Raw genomic sequence first — 5,000 nt, 5'->3', positions numbered from 1 at the left:
CCCCAGGGAGCCGTTGCCCGATTCAGGGACTTGGTCTGGGGTCTAGGGCAGCATCCGCCGCGTGCACGGGCTGGAGCTCGGCTCCCTTTTTTTGCATGCAAGCCAACCGATCGAGGCCATGGGCGCCTGCCGGTCACCGGAGCAACCAGTCGCCGGACAAAAATCGCCGGAAGGCATGCACGCCCTGTATTTCGTTCGAGGGACGTTGGCCGGGGTGCACGCAATGGGAGGCCCATCGCGCACACCTACTCCCCCCGTGGGGGGGGGGAGAGGGGGTGCCGGACCACCACCCCCTAAAGAGCATTAGAGATTTTACAGATATGCTACCAGTAGACGTTAAAATGTCTGAAACGGGGACACTTTTTCCAAACAAGCAAATCCCACACCGAGGGTGCGCAGGTGCCGATGGTGGTCGAGGCATGTGCCCGCAACAAGGGCCAACGTGAGCCGATGGTGGTCGAGGCAACCGCCCGCACCAGCTCGAGGCATGTGCCCACACCAAGGCCCGGCATGTATCGATGGTGTTCGACGTAGGGGCCATCTTCTGCTGATGGTGGTCGAGGCAAGAGCCCGCACCAAGGGCCAGCGTGTGCCCATGGTGCTCGAGGCAACCGTCCGCACCAGGGCCCAGCGTGTGCCGATGGTGGTCGAGGCAACCGCCCGCACCAGGGCCCAGCGTGTGCCGATGGTGCTCGAGGCAACCGCCCGCACCAAGGGCCGGCTTGTGCCGATGGTGTTCGAGGCAACCGCCCGCACCAGGGCCCAGCGTGTGCCGATGGTGGTCGAGGCAACCGCCAGCACCAGGGCCCAGCGTGTGCCGATGGTGGTCGAGGCAACCGCCCGCACCAAGGCCGAGCGTGTGCCGATGGTGGTCGAGGCAAGCGCCCGCACCAGGGCCCAACGTGTGCCGATGGTGGTCGAGGCAAGCGCCCTCACCAAGGTCGAGCGTGTGCCGATGGTGGTCGAGGCAACCGCCCGCACCAGGGCCCAGCGTGTGCCGATGGTGGTCGAGGCAAGCGCCCGCACCAGGGCCCAGCGTGTGCCGATGGTGGTCGAGGCAAGCGCCCGCACCAGGGCCCAGCGTGTGCCGATGGTGGTCGAGGCAAGCGCCCTCACCAAGGCCGAGCGTGTGCCGATGGTGGTCGAGGCAACCGGCCGCACCAAGGGCCGGCGTGTGCCGATGGTGTTCGAGGCAACCGCCCGCACCAGGGCCCAGCGTGTGCCGATGGTGGTCGAGCCAGGAGCCCGCACCAAGGGCCGACTTGTGCCGATGGTGTTCGGGGCAACCGCCCGCACCAGGGCCCTGCGTGTGCCGATGGTGCTGGGGGCAACCGCCCGCACCAGGGCCCAGCGTGTGCCGATGGTGCTGGGGGCAAGCGCCCGCACCAGGGCCCAGCGTGTGCCGATGGTGGTCGAGGCAAGCGCCCGCACCAGTGCCCAGCGTGTGCCGATGGTGGTCGAGGCAAGCGCCCGCACCAGGGCCCAGCGTGTGCCGATGGTGCTGGGGGCAAGCGCCCGCCCCAGGGCCCAGCGTGTGTCGATGGTTATCGGGGCAACCGGCCGCACCAGGGCCCAGGGTCTGCCGATGGTGCTCGAGGCAACCGCCCGCACCAAGGCTCAGCATGTGCCGATTGTGATCGAGGCAACAACCCACACCAGGGCCCAGCTTGTGCCGATGGCGGTCGAGGCAAGTGCCCGTACCGAAGGGCAGCCTATGCCGATGATGGTCGATGCATGTGCCATCACCATGCGTCATCATGTGCCATTGATGGTCGAGGCCTTGGCCGAAGTTCGATTTTGAGCCACGGTGCCCATGCTTGGCTCCAGCATGTGCTGGTGCCGCATTTTTTTCACTCGGGACAGCATCGCCGGAGCATCGCCGGAGTACCGCCGGAGAACCTGACCGGCGGCATTGGGGTTCCGGCGATTGGGAGGGGGGCCGGGGGGGTGTGCGCACATGATGTGCGATGGGTGCTGGTACTTGGCCTTGTGTTGGCCCCCTATCCCTCATCAAACCTCTGAGAATTCACACCCCCTTAAAGAGCATTTGAGATTTTACAGGTTTGCTACCAGTAGCCGTTAAAGTGTCTGAAATGGGGACACTTTTTTCAAACGGTCACAAAATCTTCTCTACTTCGAGTTTTTAGCTGAATTTTTTTGTGCATGCCAACAAAAATATAAGGATCATGCCTACAAAATTTGGGGCCAAAAATCCTTATAAAAAAATTTTAAAAAATCCCGAACCGCAAAAAGTTTCAAAAATCATGAAAAATAGAAAACGAGTCATCTTCCAACGAAACTTCACGTGAAGGCTTAGGGGACCATTGTATGAATTTACAAGCCATAAAAATGGCATTGGCACGGCAGAAATTTGAAGATGTGCCTAAACCCACCAGGGCCCAGCGTGTGCCGATGGTGCTCGAGGCAACCGCCCGCACCAGGGCCCAGCGTGTGCCGATGGTGCTCGAGGCAAGCGCCCGCACCAGGGCCCAGCGTGTGCCGACGGTGGTCGAGGCAACCGCCCGCACCAGGGCCGATAGTGTGCCGATGGTGCTCGAGGCAACCTGTCGCACCAGGGCCCAGCGTGTGCCGATGGTGATCGAGGCAACCTGCCGCACCAGGGCCCAGCGTGTGCCGATGCTGGTCGAGGCAAGCGCCCGCACCAGCGCCCAGCGTGTGCCGATGGTGCTCGAGGCAACCGACCGCACCAGGGCCCAGCGTGTGCCGATGGTGCTCGAGGCAACCTGCCGCACCAGGGCCCAGCGTGTGCCGATGGCGCTCGAGGCAAGCTCCCGCACCAGGGCCCAGCGTGTGCCGATGGTGCTCGAGGCAACCTGCCGCACCAGGGCCCAGCGTGTGCCGATGGTGCTCGAGGCAACCTGCCGCACCAGGGCCCAGCGTGTGCGGATGGTGCTCGAGGCAAGCGCCCGCACCAGGGCCCAGCGTGTGCCGATGGTGGTCGAGGCAACCGCCCGCACCAGGGCCCAGCGTGTGCCGATGGTGGTCGAGGCAACCTGCCGCACCAGGGCCCAGCGTGTGCCGATGGTGCTCGAGGCAACCTGCCGCACCAGGGCCCAGCGTGTGCCGATGGTGCTCGAGGCAACCGACCGCACCAGGGCCCAGCGTGTGCCGATGGTGGTCGAGGCAACCGCCCGCACCAGGGCCCAGCGTGTGCCGATGGTGGTCGAGGCTGCCGATGATGGTCGAGGCAACCTGCCGCACCAGGGCCCAGCGTGTGCCGATGGTGCTCGAGGCAACCGACCGCACCAGGGCCCAGCGTGTGCCGATGGTGCTCGAGGCAAGCGCCCGCACCAGGGCCCAGCGTGTGCCGATGGTGGTCGAGGCAACCTGCCGCACCAGGGCCCAGCGTGTGCCGATGGTGGTCGAGGCAAGCGCCCGCACCAGGGCCCAGCGTGTGCCGATGGTGGTCGAGGCAAGCGCCCGCACCAGGGCCCAGCGTGTGCCGATGGTGGTCGAGGCAACCTGCCGCACCAGGGCCCAGCGTGTGCCGATGGTGCTCGAGGCAACCGACCGCACCAGGGCCCAGCGTGTGCCGATGGTGCTCGAGGCAACCTGCCGCACCAGGGCCCAGCGTGTGCCGATGGCGCTCGAGGCAAGCTCCCGCACCAGGGCCCAGCGTGTGCCGATGGTGCTCGAGGCAACCTGCCGCACCAGGGCCCAGCGTGTGCCGATGGTGCTCGAGGCAAGCGCCCGCACCAGGGCCCAGCGTGTGCCGACGGTGGTCGAGGCAACCGCCCGCACCAGGGCCGATAGTGTGCCGATGGTGCTCGAGGCAACCTGTCGCACCAGGGCCCAGCGTGTGCCGATGGTGATCGAGGCAACCTGCCGCACCAGGGCCCAGCATGTGCCGATGCTGGTCGAGGCAAGCGCCCGCACCAGCGCCCAGCGTGTGCCGATGGTGCTCGAGGCAACCGACCGCACCAGGGCCCAGCGTGTGCCGATGGGGCTCGAGGCAACCTGCCGCACCAGGGCCCAGCGTGTGCCGATGGCGCTCGAGGCAAGCTCCCGCACCAGGGCCCAGCGTGTGCCGATGGTGCTCGAGGCAACCTGCCGCACCAGGGCCCAGCGTGTGCCGATGGTGCTCGAGGCAACCTGCCGCACCAGGGCCCAGCGTGTGCGGATGGTGCTCGAGGCAAGCGCCCGCACCAGGGCCCAGCGTGTGCCGATGGTGGTCGAGGCAACCGCCCGCACCAGGGCCCAGCGTGTGCCGATGGTGGTCGAGGCAACCTGCCGCACCAGGGCCCAGCGTGTGCCGATGGTGCTCGAGGCAACCTGCCGCACCAGGGCCCAGCGTGTGCCGATGGTGCTCGAGGCAACCGACCGCACCAGGGCCCAGCGTGTGCCGATGGTGGTCGAGGCAACCGCCCGCACCAGGGCCCAGCGTGTGCCGATGGTGGTCGAGGCTGCCGATGATGGTCGAGGCAACCTGCCGCACCAGGGCCCAGCGTGTGCCGATGGTGCTCGAGGCAACCGACCGCACCAGGGCCCAGCGTGTGCCGATGGTGCTCGAGGCAAGCGCCCGCACCAGGGCCCAGCGTGTGCCGATGGTGGTCGAGGCAACCTGCCGCACCAGGGCCCAGCGTGTGCCGATGGTGGTCGAGGCAAGCGCCCGCACCAGGGCCCAGCGTGTGCCGATGGTGGTCGAGGCAAGCGCCCGCACCAGGGCCCAGCGTGTGCCGATGGTGGTCGAGGCAACCTGCCGCACCAGGGCCCAGCGTGTGCCGATGGTGCTCGAGGCAACCGACCGCACCAGGGCGGAGCGTGTGCCGATGGTGGTCGAGGCAAGCGCCCGCACCAGGGCCCAGCGTGTGCCGATGGTGGTCGAGGCAACCTGCCGCACCAGGGCCCAGCGTGTGCCGATGGTGCTCGAGGCAACCGACCGCACCAGGGCGGAGCGTGTGCCGATGGTGGTCGAGGCAAGCGCCCGCACCAGGGCCCAGCGTGTGCCGATGGTGGTCGAGGCTGCCGATGGTGGTCGA

This window comes from Durio zibethinus, unplaced genomic scaffold (genome assembly GCF_047325235.1).
Source record: "Durio zibethinus cultivar Kanyao isolate XHJ-2024 unplaced genomic scaffold, ASM4732523v1 HiC_scaffold_387, whole genome shotgun sequence".
In the NCBI taxonomy this organism is placed as follows: Eukaryota; Viridiplantae; Streptophyta; class Magnoliopsida; order Malvales; family Malvaceae; genus Durio; species Durio zibethinus.
This window is presented reverse-complemented; position numbering follows the sequence as displayed.